At 41.3% G+C, this 23,901-nt stretch overlaps 1 pseudogene; it reads right to left on the reverse strand.

Moving 5' to 3' along the window:
• Positions 1 to 2,366: 2,366 nt before the first annotated feature.
• Positions 2,367 to 5,366, reverse strand: LOC126067929 (dynein light chain roadblock-type 1-like; annotated as a pseudogene).
• Positions 5,367 to 23,901: the final 18,535 nt, after the last annotated feature.

Here is a 23,901-nt window from a genome sequence, read left to right on the forward strand (position 1 = left end):
AAAAATAAATTTTTTAATCAAAATAATACCATCACAAGAAGAATGATCCTGAAAGTTCACAAACAGCGAGATCTTTTAAAAATTAGGGAGTCAGTGCGAGGCCTTAGCTTACTTGCAAATATACAGATTTTTAATGCCTGTAATAAAAGCATAATGATAAAATTTGACTTAAAAGTTAGAGTAATATGCTCAGCATGCATCTGTTTGTTTTCCATTAAAATTATTCATTCAACAGCTCTATTTATGTTTTCATAGAAGACAAAGGCTCTAAGAGTAGAGTTTAGAGAATAAGAGCAAGACCATGTGGTCTGGAAGTTACAACGACCAGGTTTTAGGCCTGGCCTAGAATGTGGAACACTAGAACTTACTCTCTGTGTAGCACCAAGGTAACTTTTCTGTGCCTTCATTTTCTCATTTGTAAAATCGGAGCATAGATAAGCAAGATGAGTTCTAAAGTTCCCTGTCAACTCTAAATTTTTGTGATTCTCTAGAGCACATGCTGTTTGTGTCCTGGGCCTATCTCCCAGGAGAAGAGGCTTTCTAGAGGTTATTTTTCATTAACAATACCAAGAGAAAATGTTGATGTTTATGATCTAGCCAGGTAGGAGATCTCTCTCTCCCTTTCTCACTCGTGTCTCTCTTCCTTTCTTTCATTCTCATACAAATACACACCCAGCTACTCCCTACTAGTTCTATCAATTCAATAGTAGTTTACAGACAACCCTCTAACTTTGGTTAAATTTATAAACAAAATTGGATTTTAAAGCTCATTATTACTATATTTTAATTACTGTAAATAAAACAAGTGTGCATTTAAAATGCAGAGTAATATGTAATCTCTCTTTAATGTTTTAGTCTAAGTAATTAGCATGGAAATGACACATATGCTATGAAATATTATTTTAGCCTATTCATCAAGGCAAAAAATATTTAGTAAATTTCCAATTTCACTAAAACCTTTAGTGGTTTCAGTAAATGATAGTGGAATTCTACAAATATGTCTGAATTATACACTTTTTTTTTATGTATATATTTCAGTAGCAGGAACTCAGGCTCAGTCAACTTTTTATTTACAACTATAATTTACCTAAGCTGACAATTGGTTATCCTACTCAACAGGCAGATAAATAATTTGTAATTATAAAGTTGCAAGTTTTTCTTTTCTGGTGCAAATACTAGTCACTGACCATATCTCTAAACATTGTCACATTGAAGATGCTGTGTGTTTAGTCATGATATTAGAACATACTTCTATAGAAGCAAATCTGTTTCAAATCACATGAATTGTAGATATATACTAAATAGCCTTTTATAATTATCATAGAGATAGTTTAAACTACTAGAAACAATTCATTACAAAGCAGTTCTAGTAGTCATTATGTCAAATTAGCCATTTCTTTTAAAATATACACAATATTTTGGGTTTTTGTTTTAATTTGGCTTCAAGTATTTAGACAATTTCAATTAATTACTTTGGTGACTTTGTATATCTAACTTACCTGAATACGTTCTTTAACTTGTTTTAATAAAAGAAATATTTCTGTCTTCTAATTTCTATTCAACTCAGCTATTATCTAATGCTTTGTATTTAAGTGAGAAAAACTATCATCGTCATATGTAAATTCCAGAGCCTGTTATTTAATTTCGTATCAGTTGGAATATCTGAACAGCTGACATGGCAAATATTCCTCGTCATGCTATGGTTTGGGAATTTTTACAAATGGCAAAACTAACAAAATCTTTTTCAGTCTGATTGGCTAGGTGCTTACCCCTGAGAACATGTTCGTACATTTACTTTGAGGCTCTAAGATTTTTCTCTCTCAATTCATCAGCATATTTCTCTGACCCTTTACAATACTTAAGCTACAAAAAAAGATATGAAATTTTCTTGCATTTCCAATTCCGAGTTATCAGAGTGGTTTCTGTTGTGGGTTTAGAAAAGTGAAAAGTCTCAAGACCAAACTCAGTGCAATGATCAAAAGAGAAAAAAACATTGTTAAATTATGAATGGAGTTGCAATTTAAATATGTTTTCATTCCAACTTTCTTTTTAAGCATTTTGGTTATTTTTCATTAAAGAAAAACATCCTTTTCCAGGGGTAACAAAGGTCAGAAAAAAGCTGGGCGTGGGCTTCTTGCAAGGTCTTGCTTCAAACTCCAGAAGTGATCAGAAAGAGGGGGGTCCCCCTGGAGAGAGAAGGCACTCTGGCCGGAAACTCAGGAGCGGTTGACTCAGCAGAGGGATTCCTTTGGTGAGGTAGGTGGATTGGCCAACCCACCCTTGGACACTAGATGGGTTAAGGTGATTCCCACGTGCAGTGGGTTAACATTAAATTAAGGAATAATATCGGGAGCCAAGAGAGTGACTTATTCAGTTGGATTCTGAATCATAATCAGGAAGTAGTCTTTATCTAGTACAACCATAATTTCACTTTTCTTGGTGCAAATTCGAAGGAAAGGAGGTCTTTCTGGGGTCAGTTTCAGTCACGCTCCGTGCCTTCGAGACAAGGTTGGCATACTGTGTGACGGTGGAGTTGTCCATGGTGCCCTTGATGGGAATGTGCTCCATGTTCACCATCACGATTCCCTGCTCTCTCTTCGGCCCTGAAGTTGCTTCAGGGTTTCTCCCATCTCTGCCACTTCTGACCAATCCGGTAGCTCTGTGTTGCCAGTGCTCCCCAACTTTTCTTTTGCACTAACCTTTCTGCTTTCATTATTTTTAAGTGTTTATGTTTGAATGGAAGAGTCCTGGTGGTGCAGTGGTTAAGCACTTGGCTGCTAACTGAAAGTTAGGGTTAGAACCCACCAGGAGAAAGATGTGGCAGCCTGTTTCCATAAAGATTTACAGCCTTGTAAACCATATGGGGTAGTTCTGCACTGTCCTATAAGGTCTCTATAAGTCAGAATTGACTTAATGGCACTAGATGTGGGTTCTTTGGTTTTGTGTCTGAGAGAGTACAGTAGATTGTTTCCAGCGACGACTACAGCAATATCTCCCATCTCACGTGCCTTTTGCAATGAGACTTGGCTACTGCTTTCATCAAGAAGTAAAGTCTCCTCCCCATCCCACCCCACCTTGAATCTGGGCTGGCTTTGTGGCTTCCTTGGGTAAATAGAATACAAATAGCAGAGGTGATGCTGTACCAGTCCTGGGCCTAGCCCTCGAGAGGCCTGGCAGCTTTTGCTTTCTCCCTCTGAGAATCCAGCCACTGTGCTGTAAAGCAGCTTAGGCTAGACTGCTAGATGCTGAGGTACCACGTGCAGAGAAAGAGGCCACCAGAGGACCATAGAGGGGCCAGACACACAAGTGAAGCCTTCTTAGACTTTCCGACACAGCCCAGCCACCAGAGACTGTAGCCAAATGAGTGTCCTCAGCAGCCTCAAGTAGAACAAGATAGCTACCCAGCCGAGCCCAGTCAACTCACAGGATCATGAGAAATAATAAATCATTGTTTTAAGCCACTAAGTTTGTTGTGCAGCTATAGAAAACAGATTGTTGTTTTCTGCCGTCCAGTCGATTCTGGCTTGCAGAATCCCATGAGTCACAAATAGAACTGTTCCATAAAGTTTTCTTGGCTGTAATCTTTATAGAAGCAGATGGCTAGGCCACTGGGTGGGTTCAAACTTCCAACCTTTAGGTTACCAGCAAGCACATGTTTGTAAATTTCACACCCTTGCAGTAGAAAACATGTTCTTAAATAACATACACACTTAAAGTAAGGCATAGGGTCTTAAGTTATTTAACCTAGAACATGAAAACCATTTTCCTGTGCTACCCATTGGCCTCTATCTTATTTTATCTTTGCTAAGGCTGCCATACTTCCAAGGAAACATCATCTCATAAAACATGTGTAACTACACTATGGGGGAAATCTTTTTGTAGAGAAAACAAGGAAGGTTTTGTTGAGCACTGTACTGAAGAAATGGTCCAGACATTGTGTTTTACTAAACACATGAGCAGGTTCGTGTTAGAAATTTGCTCAATTTCTTCAAGGTGGCCTAAGAAGAATCCCCCTTCTTTTTGGAAGAAAAATGTTCATGTCTGTGTTAGATAGCTGGATATATGCCAGACTGTTAGTTTTCTACCTTTGGTCAATAAAACAGTCTGTTTGGGTTCTGATGGTTTTTTTTTTTTTTTTTTTTTAATGAGCGAGTCTCACTCTTCCTCCCGTTCACTGGATCTCCGCTATTGATCATATTCTGTGATTTTAAGAAAAAGGCTAATCTAATTGAAGAGTATCTCCTCAAAATGAAAAGGTTTGTGGTAGCTTTGAGTATTCAGAGTGACTTGTGCTGCTGCCTTTCCACACTTCCCTTCTTTCTCTCAACTGGACAGACACCACATCCAGATTTATATATTCTACCAGAGGTCAGGTTTTGGCTCTGCCACTTACAGGTCATGACCTTTGGTCACCAGTGTCTTCATCTCTAAAATGAGATGGCAACTAACAGCAACAACTCACTTAGAGGAAAAAAAAAAAAAGAAATCCCTCATTAAAATTGACTCTCTAAACGATGAGTTCTTAGCAACTAATGGGTTTCAAGGGGCCCATAACTTCCCTTAAATTGAATGTACATTTTTAGGTGGGTGCATGACCTTAAAAAAGTTTAAGAACCACTGCTTTAAATGATCAGAGCAAACAACCACCTAGCTTAAAAAAATAAGAACTATCGGAAGTATTCGCTTCCATTTCCAAGCCCACTTTCCAAGTGTGACCCAGGACTACTGCTGCTCCAGAGAGCTCTGCTGGCTTAACACCCAGACAGCCTATGGTACTTGCAACCAAGGACAGAGGACCTCTTTCTCTTGCTTCTACTCACCAGCTTGCCTCTCCCTTTGTGCTGAGCCCTTGATGACTTGAAGTATAGCAAGACCATTACTAATTCTGCCCTCCCTGGCTGACTGGCCCAAAAGAGATTAAAATCCCTTCCTCCCCCTGCCTTAAATATTTAACACGGCGCCATAGATAGATGCATCATGTTGTCCCTCTGCAGCAAAGACCCGTAAAACAGATACAAACATCAATCCTGGATCTCTAAGCATCAAATGAAGGGATAAAGAAATAGACCAAACACCAAATGGAAGAAGAAATTGAGAAGGAGAAGAGAGACTCAGCAGAGGTCCCTTGCCAACTAATACAGCAGAGCGTCACCATCTTGGAGCACAGCCATCAATGACCCCAGACAGGGAATATAGGAAGGCAACTTCGTGGAGCTCCCAACAGGAGACACAGCGCCGGGTAAATAGAGAAACATCTTTCCCTCCCGTCATCCTTATGCCCTTTACACCACCTCCACTCCTTCTGACAAGCCACACTGAGCCACCTTGGTTAGAGAGCTATTGGCCTGCTGCCAGCCTGGGTCCATCCTGCCCCCACCTGCTGGCTCCTGCCATTCCTTCCCCCCCCGCTTTTTTTCTTTCTCCCTCCCACCTAGCCCATATCTCACCTCTACCCCTTCCTACTGGGCCACACTGAGCTGCCTTGCCTAGACAAGGCTGGAGAGACACCGGCCCACCACCATCTCGGGTCCGCCTCACTCCCCTTCCAGTTCCTGCCACACCATTTTTTTTTCTTTTCTTTTTCTTTCCCTTTTTTCCCTTTTCTTTCTCCCTCCCACCTAGCCTGCACCTCACCTCTACCCCTTCCTGCTGGGCCACAGTGTATCGCCTTAGCTAGACAAGGCTAGAGAGACACTGGCCCACTGCCAGACTGGGCCTGCCCCACCCCCACCTGCCAGCTCCTGCCATGCCATTTTTTCCCCTTTCCTGGTTTTCTTTCTTCTTCCCACCTAGCCCATGATTCACATCTACCCCTTTCATTGCGCCATGCCATGTTACCTCACCTCTACTTCTTCCTTCTGGGTCACGCTGCACTGCCTTGGCTAGACAAGGCTGGAGAGACACCGGCCCACCACCATCTCGGGTCTGCCTCACTCCCCTTCCAGTTCCTGCCACACCATTTTTTTTTCTTTTCTTTTCTTTTCTTTTTCTTTCCCTTTTTCCCTTTTCTTTCTCCCTCCCACCTAGCCTGCACCTCACCTCTACCCCTTCCTGCTGGGCCACACTATATCGCCTTAGCTAGATAAGGCTAGAGAGACACTGGCCCTCTGCCAGCCTGGGTCCGCCCCACCCCCACCTTCCAGCTCCTGCCATGCCATTTTTTCCCCTTTCCTGGTTTTCTTTCTTCTTCCCACCTAGCCCATGATTCACATCTACCCCTTCCATTGCGCCATGCCACGTTACCTCACCTCTACTTCTTCCTGCTGTGTCATGCTGCACTGCCTTGGCTAGTCAAGGCTAGAGAGACACTGGCCCACTGCCATCTCAGTTCTGCCCTACTCCCACCCAACAGCTCCTGTCATGTGATTTTTTTCTTTTCTTTTTTCCCTTTCTCACTTTTCTTTCTCTTGTCCACCTAGCCCCGTACCTCACCTCTAACCCTTTCCCACCAGGCCATGCCACACCACCTTGGCTAGAGAGGCACTGGCCCACCATCAGCCTGGGTCTGCCCTGTCCCCACCCACCAGCTTCTGCCACACTTTTTTTTTTTTTTCCTTTTCTTCTTTTTCTTTCTCCCTCCCACCTGGCCTTATATGCCACCTGTACCCCTTCCCACCAGGCAACACCACACCACTGAGGGTAGAGATTCATCAGCCTACTGCCAGCCCAGTCCCTCCCCCACCCTCACCTGCCAACTCCCAACACCCCATTTTTATCCCTTTCCTCATTTTCTTTCTCCCTCCAACCTAGCCCAGTACCCCTCCTCTGCCCATTCCCACCAGGCCACACTGTGCCACATTGGCGAGAGAGGCACTGGCCCACTGCCACCCGATGGCTTCTGCCACACCATTTTTTCTTTTCCGCCTTTCTACCCTTTCTTTATCCTTCCCACCTAGCCCTGTGCACCGCCTCTACATGTTCCTGCAGAGCCTTGCTGCACAGCCCGGGGTAGAAAGCTACCGGCCCACCGCTGCCCTGGGTCTCACCCATGCCTACCTAACCCCAACCACTCTTACTCTCCAACCCCCACAATGCCACTTTTTATTTTATTTTATTTTTATCTTTCCCTCTCACCTAGCCCCATAAACCACCTCCTCTCCTTCCTACCAGGCCATGGCACACCACCACAGCTGGAGAGCCACTGGCCTGCCACTTTCTATCTCCCACCTAGCCTTGTATGCCACTTTCTCCCTTCCGCACCAGTCCCCAGGTATTCCCTGCCCCCACCACCAGCTACCCACCCTTTTTTATTTCTATGTCTTTTCTTTGTTCCCACCACCTAGCCCCATACCCAACTCCCACTTCCCACCAAACCTTGCTCTGCTGCCATGGCTAGACCATATCCAGCTCAGGCCCACTGCCACACTAGACTGTCACTGCCCCTCTCCTCCCATCACTCGACCAGCTACTGAATGGAGGGAAGTGAGCCCATACCACTCCCGAACAGACACTCCTGTCTATCTGGCGAAGGCCTGTGAATGCTCCCACACTACTGAACCAACATCAGAAAGCAGACACTGCCCACCCAGTCCATCCTCAGCCACCTTGACAAACCAGTATACAGCAGGGTAGGCTCACCCTGCCTGCTGCAGCCCTGCCCACCCAGATAAGGTGGTGAGAGCTATCATGCCCACAGATGAGCAAGCAGCAAAGCACACATGGCCCATCACTCTGACATATCAAAACAAAGGAAGCAGGATGAAACAAATGAACATATAATAAAGAAAATAACACCTTAATGTCTCAGAGACAGCAGAAAATATCAAAACATATTTTAAAAAAGCAGAACAATGTGGTTCTGGCAAGTGATCAAAATAAAGGATCAGATGACCTTCCAGTAGAAGAAAAGGCAGCAGAACTGTCTGATATGGAATTCAAAAAACTAATATTTAGTGATCTCTGAGAAATTAGGAAAAAGATCAGGGAAAACACAAAACCAAGGGAAAAAATAGACAAAATTATGGAAAACACAGACAAAATCAACAAAAACACTGCCAAAACCAAGGAAAACACAGACAAAACAACAGAAGAATTTAAGAAAATAATGCAAGTACATCAAAAAAATTAAACAATTAGAAATCATACAAAAACATCAGCTAGAAATCCAAAAGATAAACAAACAAAATTTCAGAAAAGAACAACTCAATAGAGGATTTTAGGAGCAAATTTGAAACAATAGAAGACAAAATCAGCAAGATTGAAGACAAATCATGGACGACACTTGTGTGAGGAAAAATCAGAAAAAAGAAGTGCTTCTCAAACTATTTCAGAGCATAGAAAAGGAAGGAATATTCCTGAATTCAATCTATGAAGCCAGCATAACTCTGATACCAAAGTCAGGCAATGACACCACAAAAAAGAAAATTACAGACCAATATTTTTTTTATCTCTCATGAACATAGATGCAAAAATTCTCAGCAAAATTCTAGCCAGTAGACTTCAGCATCATATCAAAAAAAGTAATACACCACAACCAAGTAGGATTCATGCCATGTATGCAAGGATGGTTCAACATTAGAAAATCAATCAATGCAATCCACCACATAAATAAAATAATCACATAATCATCTCAATCAACACAGAAAAAACATTTAATAAAGTCCAACACCCATTCCTGATAAAAACTCTCAATAAAATAAGAATAGAAGGAAAATTCTTCAACATAATAAAGGGCATATATACAAAACCAACAACAAACATCATTCTCAACAGATAAAGACTGAAACCATTCCCCCTGAGAATGGGAACAAGACAAGGATGCCCTTAACCACCACTCCTTTTTAAAATGGTGCTAGAAAGATGGCTGACTAGGTAGACGCTACCTTGGATCCCTCTTGCAACAAAGACTCGGAAAAACAAGTGAATCGATCACATACATGACCATCTACGAACCCTGAACAACAAACACAGATTTAAGGAGTTGACCTGAGTGACAGAGACGGAGAACGAACAACTACGGGGAAGCAGCGACTGTTTTCGGAGCCTGGAGCCAATGTCCCAGTCAGGTAACCTTGGCGCTGGGCTTAGGACTGAGCGCAAGGGAGCTGAACACGACATCTGTGATGGCGCAAACACGGGGTGCAGCCCTACCCCCCTGAACTGACCCCAGGAGGGGGCCCAGCCGGTCTGCGCAGGCGGCACAGCCACGCGGCTGGTGGGAGGAGAAGTCCCTGGGAGGCAGTGACTGGTTTTGGAGCCGGGAGTGCAGCGTCCCAGCCAGGGAACCTTGGTGCCGGGATTTGGACTGGGCGCAGGGGAGCTGAGCACGGCATCTGGTCACGGTGCAAACACGGGGCACAGCCCTACTCCCCTGATCTAACCCCAGGAGGGGGCCCAGCCGGTCCGCAGGAGCGGCGTGGCGACACGGTTGGCGGGACGAGGAGTCCCCGGGTGGCAGCGACTGATTTTGGAGCTGGGAGTGCAGTGTCCCAGCAGGGGAACCTTGACGCTGGGCTTTGGATACGCAGCGGAGGATCTGACTGCGGCTTCAGCGGGCCAGACCCTCGGGGACAATCTCCACACAGCCAGCACACATAGGCAACACGCCCCTCGGGAATCTCAGATAAAATAGTCATCCCAAGCAAGATAAGCAACTTTGGCTATATTCCGGGGTGCTACTCTCTGCTGTTTTTCTGAACCCTCCCCTCTCCTTCCCAGGTGCCTTCATTAACTTTGGAATTTCCTGAGCCAGAGGGAGAACAGCTCCGGCTCGTGGCTTTGCTTTTCCCTTTTTTTTTTTTTTGGTCTTTTCGTAACCCATTCTTCTGGCCCGAGAGAAGCAACCACAAAAAACCTAGGGACCAAAAATCCTTCCCTAATTGGACTAAAAACACAGAACCAGCTCCAGCCAAGCATATACGATCCAAATCTTGGGCTTTCATCCTTACAGGGAACAAGGTGGCTGTTATAATGCAAAGGCAGTTCTGATAGGGATCTGACTGCATTTTTTAAAGCAGATTTACTGGAAAAGCAAGTTCCCCAGGTCTGATATCTCTGCTTATTCAACAGAGCCCTAACTGACCCACAACAGGGAACTGAGGGCTGAAGCTCCCCCCAGACCACCTAGCCTCTTGCCTTAGGGGTCTAAGGAGGGTGACACCTACCAATCAGTAGAGGTACTTGCATTGGGGGCCTAAGGTACAGCTGCAGAGCCCTCCCACCAAGGTGCTATAGGAATAGAGACACAGCTACCGCACTGACACTTGGGGGAAGCCTGTCAGCATTCTGCCCCCCCTGGAGTGTGAACCCCAGCTGCTAATAGAATCTGGTGCATACAACTATCACCACTACTTCTCGAGGTGGATAGGCGTTAGGGTGCAGCACACACTTGATGGCCCAAAATCAGATTCTACTCAAGAATAGTGAATAGACTCAGGCATATATATCTGGCAACAGCCCAAACCAGCTGGAAATAGGCCATAAGTAAGTCAAGGGCTACAACAAACAAGACAGCACAATCTAGTAGCCCATCCACGTATATTGAAAGAAAACAAAACAAGATAAGACTCAGTGAGCAAATATAGAATAAATCACTACTATATCTTTTTTTTTTTTTTATATCTTAGTGATGGCTCAGAGACAGCAGTCCATATCAAACCACATAAAGAAGCAGACCATGACAGCTTCTACAACCCCCCAAACAAAAGAATTGAAATCTTTCCCAAATGAAGATACAATCCTGGAATTATCAGATACAGAATATAAAAAACTAATTTACAGAATGCTTCAAGACATCAGGGATGACCTCAGAAATGAAATAAGGCAAACTGCAGAAAAAGCCAAGGAACACACTGATAAAACAGTTGAAGAACTCAAAAAGATTATTCAAGAACATAGTGGAAAAATTAATAAGTTGCAAGAATCCATAGAGAGACAGCATGCAGAAATCCAAAAGATTAACAATAAAATTACAGAATTAGACAAGGCAATACGAAGTCAGAGGAGCAGACTCGAGCAATTAGAGTGCAGACTGGGAAATCTGGAGCACCAGGAAATTAACACCAACATAGCTGAAAAAAAATCAGATAAAAGAATTTAAAAAAATGAAGAAACCCTAAGAATCATGTGGGACTCTATCAAGAAGGATAACTTGCATGTGATTGGAGTCTCAGAACAGGGAGGGAGGACAGAAAACACAGAGAAAATAGTTGAAGATCTCCTGACAGAAAACTTCCCTGACATCATGAAAGACGAAAGGATATCTATCCAAGATGCTCATCGAACCCCATTTAAGACTGATCCAAAAAGAAAAACACCAAGACATATTATCATCAAACTTGCCAAAACCAAAGATAAAGAGAAAATTTTAAAAGCAGCCAGGGATAAAAGAAAGGTCTCCTTCAAGGGAGAATCAATAAGAATAAGTTCAGACTACTCAGCAGAAACCATGCAGGCAAGAAGGCAATGGGATGACATATAGAGAGCACTGAAGGAGAAAAACTGCCAGCCAAGGATCATATATCCAGCAAAACTCTCTCTGAAATATGAAGGCGAAATTAAGATATTTACAGATAAACACAAGCTTAGAGAATTTGCAAAAACCAAACCAAAGCTACAAGAAATACTAAAGGAAATTGTTTGGTCAGAAAACCAATAATATCAGATACCAGCACAACACAAGGTCACAGAACAGAACATCCTGATATCAACTCAAACAGGGAAATCACACAAAAAAATTAAGATTAATTAAAAAAAAAATGCTCAAAACAGGGAATCATTGAAGTCAATATGTAAAAGATCACAATAATCAAAAAGAGGGACCAAATACAGGTGGCATAGAACTGCCATATGGAGAGGGATACAAGGCGATATAGGACAGGACAAGTTAGGTTTTTACTTAGAAAATGAGGGGTAAATATTAAGGTAACCACAAAGGGGTATAACAACTCCATAACTCAAAATAAAAGCCAAGAAAAACGTAACGACTCAACAAACATAAAGTCAAATACTATGAAAATGAGGATCTCACAATTTACAAAGAAAAACATCTCAGCACAAAAAAGTAAGGGGAAAAACGAAATTGTCAACAACACACACACAAAGGCATCAAAATGACAACACTAAACACTTATCTATAATTACGCTGAATGTAAATGGACTAAATGCACCAATAAAGAGACAGAGAGTCTCGGACTGGATAAAGAAACACGATCCGTCTATATGCTGCCTACAAGAGACACACCTTAGACTTAGAGACACAAACCAACTAAAACTCAAAGGATGGAAAAAAAGAAGAGGAGTAGCAATATTAATTTCTGACAAAATAGACTTTAAACTTAAGTCCACCACAAAGGATAAAGAAGGACACTCCATAATGATAAAAGGGACAATTGATCAGGAAGATATAACCATATTAAATATTTATGCACCCAATGACAGGGCTGCAAGATACATAAATCAAATTTTAACAGAACTGAAAAGTGAGATAGACACCTCCACAATTATAGTAGGAGACTTCAACACACCACTTTCGGAGAAGGACAGAACATCCAGTAAGAAGCTCAATAGAGACACGGAAGACCTAATTACAACAATCAACCAACTTGACCTCATTGACTTATACAGAACTTTCCACCCAACTGCTGCAAAGTATACTTTTTTTTCTAGCGCACATGGAACATTCTCTAGAATAGACCACATATTAGGTCATAAAACAAATCTTTGCAGAATCCAAAACATCGAAATATTACAAAGCATCTTCTCAGACCACAAGGCAATAAAAGTAGAAATCAATAACAGGAAAACTAGGGAAAAGAAATCAAATACTTGGAAACTGAACAATACCCTCCTGAGAAAAGACTGGGTTATAGAAGACATTAAGGAGGGAATAAGGAAATTCATAGAATGCAACGAGAATGAAAATACTTCCTATCAAAACCTCTGGGACACAGCAAAAGCAGTGCTCAGAGGCCAATTTATATCAATAAATGCACACATACAAAAAGAAGAAAGAGCCAAAATCAGAGAACTGTCCCTACAACTTGAACAAATAGAAAGTGAGCAACAAAAGAATCCATCAGGCACCAGAAGAAAACAAATAATAAAAATTAGAGCTGAGCTAAATGAATTAGAGAACAGAAAAACAATTGAAAGAATTAACAAAGCCAAAAGCTGGTTCTTCGAAAAAATTAACAAAATCGATAAACCATTGGCTAGACTGACTAAAGAAATACAGGAAAGGAAACAAATAACCCAAATAAGAAATGAGAAGGGCCACATCACAACAGACCCAACTGAAATTAAAAGAATCATAACAGAGTATTACGAAAAATTGTACTCTAACAAATTTGAAAACCTAGAAGAAATGGATGAATTCCTGGAAAAACACTACCTACCTAAACTAACACCTAAACTAACACAATCAGAAGTAGAACAACTAAATAGACCCATAACAAAAAAAGAGATTGAAAAGGGAATCAAAAAACTTCCAACAAAAAAAAGCCCTGGCCCGGATGGCTATACTGCAGAGTTCTACCAAACTTTCAGAGAAGAGATAACACCACTACTACTAAAGGTATTTCAAAGCATAGAAAATGACGGAATACTACCCAACTCATTCTATGAAGCCACCATCTCCCTGATACCAAAACCAGGTAAAGACACCACAAAAAAAGAAAATTACAGACCTATATCCCTCATGAACATAGATGCAAAAATCCACAACAAAATTCTAGCCAATAGAATTCAATAACATATGAAAAAAATAATTCACCACGACCAAGTGGGATATGCAAGGCTGGTTTAATATTAGAAAAACCATTAATGTAATCCACCGTATAAATAAAACAAAAACCACATGATCTTATCAATTGATGCAGAAAAGGCATTTGACAAAGTCCAACACCCATTTATGATAAAAACTCTCACCAAAATAGGAATTGAAGGAAAATTCCTCAACATAATAAAGGGCATCTATGCAAAACCAACAGTCAACATCACTCTAAATGGAGAGAGCCTGAAAGCATTTCCCTTGAGAACAGGAACCAGACAAGGATGCCCTTTATCACCGCTCTTATTCAACATTGTGCTAGAAGTCCTAGCCAGAGCAATTAGGCTAGACAAAGAAATAAAGGGCATCCAGATTGGCAAGGAGGAAGTAAAATTATCTCTATTTGCAGATGACATGATCTTATACGCAGAAAACCCCAAGGAATCCTCCAGAAAACTACTGAAACTAATAGAAGAGTTTGGCAGAGTCTCAGGTTACAAGATAAACATACAAAAATCACTTGGATTCCTCTACATCAACAAAAAGAACATTGGAGAGGAAATAACCAAATCAATACCATTCACAGTAGCCCCCAAGAAGATAAAATACTTAGGAATAAATCTTACCAAGGATGTGAAAGGCCTATACAAAGAAAACTACAAAGCTCTACTACAAGAAATTCAAAAGGACATACTTAAGTGGAAAAACATACCTTGCTCATGGATAGGAAGCCTTAACATAGTAAAAATGTCTATTCTACCAAAAGCCATCTATACATACAATGCACTTCCGATCCAAATTCCAATGTCATTTTTTAAGGTGATAGAGAAACAAATCACCAACTTCATATGGAAGGGAAAGAAGCCACGGATAAGCAAAGCATTACTGAAAAAGAAGAAGAAAGTGGGAGGCCTCACTCTACCTGATTTCAGAACCTATTATACAGCCACAGTAGTCAAAATAGCCTGGTACTGGTACAACAACAGACACATAGACCAGTGGAACAGAATTGAGAACCCAGATATAAATCCAACCACATATGAGCAGCTGATATTTGACAAAGGCCCAGTGTCAGTTAATTGGGGAAAAAACAGTCTTTTTAACAAATCGTGCTGGCATAACTGGATATCCATTTGCAAAAAAATGAAACAGGACCCATACCTCACACCAAGCACAAAAACGAACTCCAAGTGGATCAAAGACCTAAACATAAAGACTAAAACGATAAAGATCATGGAAGAAAAAATAGGGACAACCTTAGGAGTCCTAATACAAGGCATAAACAGAATACAAAACATTACCAAAAATGACCAAGAGAAACCCGGTAACTGGGAGCTCCTAAAAATCAAACACCTATGCTCATCTAAAGACTTCGCCAAAAGAGTAAAAAGACCACCTACAGACTGGGAAAGAATTTTCAGCTATGACATCTCCGACCAGCACCTGATCTCTAAGATCTATACGATTCTGTCAAAACTCAACCACAAAAAGACAAACAACACAATCAAGAAGTGGGTAAAGGATATGAACACACACTTCACTAAAGAAGATATTCAGGCAGCTAACAGATACATGAGAAAATGCTCTCGATCATTAGCCATTAGAGAAATGCACATTAAAACTATGATGAGATTCCATCTCACTCCAACAAGGCTGGCATTAATCCAAAAAACACAAAATAATAAATGTTGGAGAGGCTGCGGAGAGATTGGAACTCTTATACACTGCTGGTGGGAATGTAAAATGGTACAACCACTTTGGAAATCTATCTGGCGTTATCTTAAACAGTTAGAAATAGAACTACCATACAACCCAGAAATCCCACTCCTCGGAATATACCCTAGAGAAATAAGAGCCTTCACAAGAACAGATATATGTACACCCATGTTTATTGCAGCTCTGTTTACAATAGCAAAAAGCTGGAAGCAACCAAGGTGTCCATCAATGGATGAATGGTTAAATAAATTGTGGTATATTCACACAATGGAATACTACACATCCATAAAGAACAGTGATGAATCTGTGAAACATTTCATAACATGGAGGAACCTGGAAGGCATTACGCTGAGTGAAATTAGTCAGATGCAAAAGGACAAATATTGTATAAGACCACTATCATAAGATCTTGAGAAATAGTATAAACTGAGAAGAACACATACTTTTGTGGTTACGAGGAGGGGAGGGAGGGAGGGTGGGAGAGGGTTTTTTACTGATTAATTAGTAGATAAGAACTGCTTTAGGTAAAGGGAAGGACAATACTCAATACATGGAAGGTCAGCTCAACTGGACTGGACCAAAAGCAAAGAAGTTTCCGGGATAAACTGAATGCTTCAAAGGTCAGCGGAGCAATGGCGGGGGTTTGGGGACCATGGTTTAAGGGGACTTCTAAGTCAATTGGCAAAATAATTCTATTATGAAAACATTCTGCATCCCACTTTGAAATGTGGCGTCTGGGGTCTTAAAGGCTAACAAGCGGCCAACTAAGATGCATCAATTGGTCTCAACCCACCAGGAACAAAGGAGAATGAAGAACACCAAGGTCACACGATAACTAAGAGCCCAAGAGACAGAAAGGGCCACATGAACCAGAGACCTACATCATCCTGACACCAGAAGAACTAGTTGGTGCCTGGCCACAACCGATGACTTCCCTGACAGGGAGCACAATAGAGAACTCCTGAGGGAGCAGGAGATCAGTGGGATGCAGACCCCAAATTCTCATAAAAAGACCAGACTTAATGGTCTGACTGAGACTAGAGGAATCCCGGCGGTCATGGTCCCCAAACCTTCTGTTGGCCCAGAACAGGAACCATTCCCGAAGACAACTCATCAGACATGAAAGGGACTGGACAGTGGGTAGGAGAGAGATGCTGATGAAGAGTGAGCTACTTATATGAAGTGGTCACTTGAGACTTTGTTGGCATCTCCTGTCTGGAGGGGGGATGGGAAGATAGAGAGGGTTGGAAGCTGACAAAATTGTCACAAAAGGAGAGACTGGAAGGGCTGACTCATTAGGGGGAGATCAAGTGGGAGTACGGAGTAAGGTGTATATAAACTTATATGCGACAGTCTGACTTGATTTGTAAAAGTTCACTTGAAGCTCAATAAAAGTTAATAATAAAAAAAAAAATGGTGCTGGAAGTCCTACCTAGAGGAATAAGACAAGGAAAAGAAATCAAATTGGAAAGTAAGAAGTAAAACTATCCCTGTTCACAGATGATATGATCCTACACATAGAGAACCCCAAATATTCTACAAGAAAACTACTGGAACTAATAGATTCAGCAGAGTAGTAGCATACAAGATCAGCATACAAAAATCAGTTGAATTCCTATAAACCAACAAAGAGCACTTCAAAAGGGAAGTCAGGAAAACAATACCACTTATAACAGGCCCCCCAAAAGATAAAAAATACTTAAACTAGATAACTGGGAGCTCCTAAAAATTAAACACTAAGGCTCATCAAAAGACTTCACCATAGGAGTAAAAAGAAAACCTACAGACTGGGAAAAAAATTTTGTCTACGACATATCCAATAAGGGTCTAATCTCTAACATATACGTAATACTTCAACAAATCAACAACAAAAAGACAAATTATCCAATTAAAAAATGGGCAAAGGATATGAACAGACACTTCACCAAAGAAGACATTCAGGCGGATGATCATCAGCCATTGTTCTTGTTGTTGGGTGCCGTTGAGTCAGTCCCAACTCATAGTGACCCTGTGTACCGCAGAATGAAACACTGCCTGGTTCTTTGCCATGCTCACAATTGTTGTTACGCTTAAGCCCATTCTTGCAGCCACTATGTCAATCCCTCTTATTGAGGGTCTTCCTCTTTTTTGATGACCCTGTACTCTACCAAGCATGATGTCCTGCTCCAGGGATTGATCCCTCCTGACAACATGTCCAAAATATGTAAGTCTCACCATCCTTGCTTCCAAGTAGCATTCCGGTTGTACTTCTTCCAAAATAGATTTGTTCATTTTTTTGGCAGTCCATGGTATATTTAATATTCTTCGCCAACACCACAATTCAAAGGCATCAATTCTTCTTTGGTCTTCCTTATTAGCCATTAGAGAAATACAAATCAAAACTACAATGAGATAATACAATGCAAATAATAAAGATCAGAGGAGAAATAAATGAAACATTCATTTATTAGTGCCAACATTACTGGCAATAATCAAAGAAACAGAAAATAACTGATGTTGCAGAGATTACAGGGAGATTGGAACCCTTATGCACTGCTGGTAGGAATGTAAAATGTTACAACCACTATGGAAAATGATATGGCACCTCCTTAAAAAGCTAGAAATACAAATACCAGCAATCCCACTCCTAGGAATACATTCTAGAGAATTAAGAGCCATCACTCGAATAGACATACACGCACCCATGTTCATTGCAGCATTATTCACAATGGCAAAAAAATGGAAACAACCTAAGTGCCCATCAACAAATTTGGATAAACAAATTATGGTACATACACACAATGGAATACTATGCAACAATCAAGAACAATGATGAATCTACAAAACATCTCACAACATGGATGAATCTGGAGGGTTCTATGCTGAGTGAAGTAAGTCAATCACAAAAGGACAAATCGTATGAGATCACTTGTAAGAACTCAAGAAAAGATTTACACACAGAAAAAAAAGCATTCTTTGATGGTTACGAGGTTGGGGAGGAAGAAGAAGGGAAATAACTAACTAGATAGTAGACAAGTGTTAACTTTGGTGAAGGGAAAAGACAACACAATATAGGGGGAGTCAGCGCAAGCTGACCAAGGCAAAGTCATAGAAGCTTCTTAGATGCAACCAAACACCTTGAGGAACTGAGTTACTGGGGGTGAGGGCTGAGGACCATGGTTTCGGAGGACATCTAGGTCAACTGGCATAACAGAGTTCATAGCAGAAATATTCTATATCCTACTAAAATCTCTGAGTGGCCATGTAAGATACGTCTATTGGTCCCAGCATGTTCGAAGCAAAGGAGAATGAAGAAAATCAAAGACACAAGGAGAATTTACTAATGCTAGCCTTGGCCAAGGATCCCTAGTGGTGCAGTGGTTAGCACTCGTCTGTTAACCAAAAGGTCAGGGGTTGTTCCATGAAGGTTTACAGCCTTGAAAACCCTGTGGGGCAGTTCTACTTTGTCCTATAGGGTCACTATGCATCGGAATCCACTCGATGGCAACAGTTTGGGTTTTTGTTGTTTTGTTTTGTTTTTTTTTGGTTTATACCTGGCCAGCTTTTCTTCCCAAGGATGTCCATCAGAGCAGTGTGTGGAAGGGTAATGTGCCTGGGCTGGGCTATAGAACAGCACTGGTCTCATTGCACAGCGTGAGGATGTCCCCTTCCATCCCTGGCCTCTTACTCTATATAGGGAGGGGTCCAGCTGTATGATTTTAAGGATTTTTTCCACTAAGGTATTTTGTGAAATGGCATAGACAAACAGCTGTCACCTATATCTTGTCCTGTTCCCATGTCCTCTTCCACCCTCCTTTCTCAGGTCTGTCCCTGCTTTGAACGGTGAGCTCAGGGAAAGGGCTGAGCTAGCGATACTCCACAAGGAAAGAACCAGTCCTTCGTCCTTCCACCTCCGCGCTCTGCTGTGCTGGCCGTTCTCCATCCTGTCTGCTTCAGAGAGCTAGCTCCATGGCGACAAATGCAGAGTCCTATGGGTGTGGTCCCTTTTCCAGAAGGAGCCCAGCTTTCATTTTTTAAGCAAAGCAGAGATATATAAGAGCGACAAGATGTTTTTCGTTATTTAACACTGGGCTTTGTTTTTGCTGTTGCTGTGGTTCTGTTCGGTTTTGCCCTAGTAAGCGCTTTAAACTCTTGGTTGCCAGAGATGATGGCAGACCATAAATAGATGAGCTAGACGCCACTCTGAAGAGGCGGAGTATCATTTTTGCCCAATAAGTGCACGATGTGCCGTTTAATCAATAAAATTGACAAAGAAGAATACGCATTGCTGAGAGAAGAGCTATGAAATACAAGGGAAATTTAAGCTTTAATTTTCAAATTGTACAATTCCTAAAGATTAAAGTAAATCCTCGGCCAGGATCCCAAGAAGGCTTCATCTAGCAGTGTCCCCAGGAGACTTCCCAGCACTCTCTCGGCTTGTAAAATCCCAGCACGTTAGCTGTGATAGTTTGGCTTTTCTCTCAACTTGCTGACCACCAGTGAGCTTACCTTGTGCAAATTTACACAATGCTTTTTGTTTTTGTTTTTTTAATTTCCAGAGTTTCTAGCCCCTTAAGGGAGCAGTAATGACCAGTGCAGTTGAATCTTTTAGGGAACTTGACAGGGTCGAAGCTAGGAAGGACCATTAAATACTTACAGAAATCTCAAGCCAAGGGGAGTAAAAGGGAAAGAAATCTTTAAATCAATACCCTAAATGTGAAGCAACTATCCTATGTTGAAATACAAATCACTGATGCGTTACGGAGGCAAAGTATGTCTTTACAGAAAATGTGACTTTATTTCACAATTTCAGTTGATTTTTCATTTCACCACTTTATACAAACATTGTATGTTTACGTATATGTATTATAACCTCTCTTCTGATGACCTTTGAATTCTTAGGAGATTAACTGGTTCAGGGAACTAAGTTACATCAAACTCTTATCAGATGTCAGGCATCATACCGAATGCTCTATTTATCATCTCTCATGTAGTCCACTAAATGAAGTATTGCCATCACATGGAGTTGCCAGGGGTCGGAATCAACTCAATAACAGCTAACAACAAACATCCACAGTGTACGGATGAGGAATCTCAGGTTGAGAGAGGGACCCAGGAAATGGCAGCGCTCGCTTTAAGAGTGCCAGGAAACTCCCACCAAACTCTTCATTTATTTCTCATTTAGAAAGTCATCAGCATTAATTGTCTGAAGCCAGACATTGCTTTGAGGCATTTTTAATTTTCTCTAAATTCTTACACCCTCATATCTGGGATTTCTCTAAGGCCAAACTTAATTAAAAGAACTATGTAAAAACGCTGTGTCCTTAGCTAAATGGCTGGCCAGAAACTATAGCAAAGCATTGGGTCTCAGCTTCCCACATTTGTACATAACAACATCTGCATATTCCTCTTCTGGAAATGCAAACGCTAGCCAAAGTGATGGTGCTAAAGTTATCATGAAATGTGAGCAGTCATATGAATGCTGCATGAAAGATAGAATTTAAATCAGGGAGGTCCCTTGTGAGATCAAACCGAACTTCTGATTTTACAGATAAGAAAACGAAGGCCTTGAAAAAGTTAAAGGACCCAAAGAAAAGTTGAACCCATTAAATAGGCGGTCAAAACGAATTCTTTTAACTATTTATATCTCTTGGTTGTCTTATTCAATAATGGATTTAAGACAGCTTCTATGTAAAGTAGTAATAAAGTAAAATGGAAAAATGATTTAGAAAAGGAAGGATGATGAAAATGTTCTAAAGTTAGATAGGTTTCGATTCCCAGCCAATGTACATCACGTGCAGCCACCACCTGTCTGTCCGTGGAGGCTTGTGTGTTGCTACTACGCTGAACAGGTTTCAGCAGAGCTTCCAGACTAAGACAAGGAAGAAAGGCCTGGCAATTTACATCCAGAAATCAGCCAACATAAACCCTATGGGGCACAGTGGTCATGTGGGTGATGCAGGAACCTACAGCATTCAATTCATTGTGCATGGGGTCATCCCAGGGGTGGGGGGCAGACTCCATGACAGCTAACAACAGCAATGGCTGCACTATCTGCAAACACACCAAAAACCACTGAATTACATACTTTAAAAGGGCGAATTTTATGGTACGTGAATTATATCTTTCTATAGGGTCGCTATGAGTCTGAATCGACTCGACGGCAGTGGGTTTGGTTTCTAATTTTGGAATTATATCTCAATGAAGCTTTTTTTTTTTTTTAAAGCAAGGCTGTATTTACTTTTTTTTAAAATAATGAGATAGAGGATAAAATCAAGGAATGATTACTTTATATTCAGTCTGTCTTCTGGATTCCACATTACAAAATCACTAGTGGAATGGCCCCATCATGTTAGCTTATGGAATCATGAACAATGATCTATTGCCTCCACTTCTCTATTGTAGAGTACTAGTTTCTATTGGGGTTAAGACAATTATTTTCAAATAAGACTCTATGGAATGTATTTTCAAAGGGAATGTTTTTCCCATCAGAAATTCTCTGAGTAAACTAGAAACCATAAACTAAGGAGTTTTGTTGATTTTTTGGTGTTGTTGTTGAGTTGATTTAGACCCACGGTGACCTCATGTGACAGAGTAGAACTGCCCCAAGGGGTTTTGAATTTTGTTCTATATTTTTCTCCCACTCTGTCTGGGACTCTCTGTTGTGATCCCCGTCACAGGAGTTGGTGGTGGTAGCCAGGCACCGTTTAGTTCTTCTGGGCTCAGGCTGGTGGAGGCTCTGGTTCGTGTAGTCCTTTAGTCCTCTGGGCTAATGTTTTCCTTGTGTCTTTGGTTTTCTTCATTCTCCTTTGCTCCAGATGGGATGGGACCAATAGATGTATATTAGATGGCCTCTCACAAGCTTTTAAGGCCCCAGATGCTATTCACCAAAGTAGGATGTGGAAAATTTTCTTTACAGATTGTGTTATGCCAGTTGACCTAGATGTCCCCCGAGACCATGGTCCCAGCCCTCAGCCCCAGCAACTGGGTCTCTCAAGGTGTTTGGGTGTGTCTAAGGAAGCTTCTATTTACTTTGCCTTGGTCAAGTTGTGCTGGCTTCCCCTATATGGTGTGTTGTCCTTTCCTTCATTAAAGTTGACACTTGTCTGCTGTATAGTTAGTGATTTCTCCTCCCTATCCTCCCTGGTAACCATCAAAGTTTTTTTTTCCTGTATGTAAACCTTTTCTTGAGTATTTATTATAGTCTCATACTTGACTTTTTGTGATTGACTTATTTCACTCAGCATAATGCTCTCCAGACTCATCGTGTTGTGAGATGTTTCATGGATTCATCATTGTTCTTTACCATTGTGTTGTATTCCATTGTGTGTGTACGTACCATAACTTGTTTATCCATTCATCTGTTGATGGGCACTTAGGTGGTTTCCATCCTTTTGCTATTGTGAATACTGCTGCAGTGAACATCAGTGTGCATATGACCATTCATGTGATGGCTCTTATTTCTGTAGGATGTATTCCTAGGAGTGGGATTGATGGATCTTACAGTATTTCTATTTCTAGCTTTTTAAGGAGGTGCTATCTCGTCTTCCATAGTGGTTGTACCATTTTACATTCCCACTAGCAGTGCATAAGTGCTCCAATATCTCCACAACCTCTCCAACATTATTTTCTGTTTTTCTGATCAGTGCCAGTATTGTCAGGGTAAGATGGTATCTTGGTCATCTTGTGCTGCTGTAACAGAAATACTACAAGTGGATGGCTTTAACAAAGAAAAATTTATTTTCTTACGGTCCAGTAGGCTATAAGTCCAAATTCAGGCTGTCAGCTCCAGAGAAAGGCTTTCTCTTTCTGTTGGCTCTGAAGTCAGGTCCTTGTAATCAATCTTCCCCTGGACTAGGAGCTTCTCTGCACAGGAATCCCGGGTCCAAAAGACACGTTCTGCTCCCAGCACTGCTTTCTTGCTGGTATGAGGTCCCCTACTCTCTGCTTGCTTCCCTTTCCTTTTATCTCTTGTGAGATAAAAGGCATTGCAGGCCACACTCCAGGGAAACTCCCTTTACATTGGATCAGGAATGTGACCTGAGCAAGTGTGTTACATCCCACCCTAATCCTTTTTAACCACAGGCAGAGATTATGATTTATAACACACGGGAAAATCACAAAATGGAGGACAACTACATAATACTGGAAATCATGGCCTAACCAAGTTGACACATATTTAGGGGGGCACAATTCAATCCATGACAGGTGGTATTTCATTGTAGTTTTGATCTGCATTTCTCTGATGGCTAATGATTATGAGCATTTCCTCATGTGGCTGTCAACCACCTGAATGTCTTCTTTTGTGAAGTGTCTGTTCATATCCTTTGCCTATTTTTTAATTGGATTATTTGTTTTTTGTTGTTGTTGATGTGTTGAAGTATTTTGTAGATTTAGAGATTAGACCCTTGTCGGATACTTCATAGCCAAAAATATTTTCCCAGTCTGTAAGTTCTCTTTTGGTGAAGTCTTTTGATGAGCATAAGTGTTTAGTTTTT

The sequence above is a fragment of the Elephas maximus genome, chromosome 26 (genome assembly GCF_024166365.1).
Source record: "Elephas maximus indicus isolate mEleMax1 chromosome 26, mEleMax1 primary haplotype, whole genome shotgun sequence".
NCBI classification, from domain to species: domain Eukaryota; kingdom Metazoa; phylum Chordata; class Mammalia; order Proboscidea; family Elephantidae; genus Elephas; species Elephas maximus.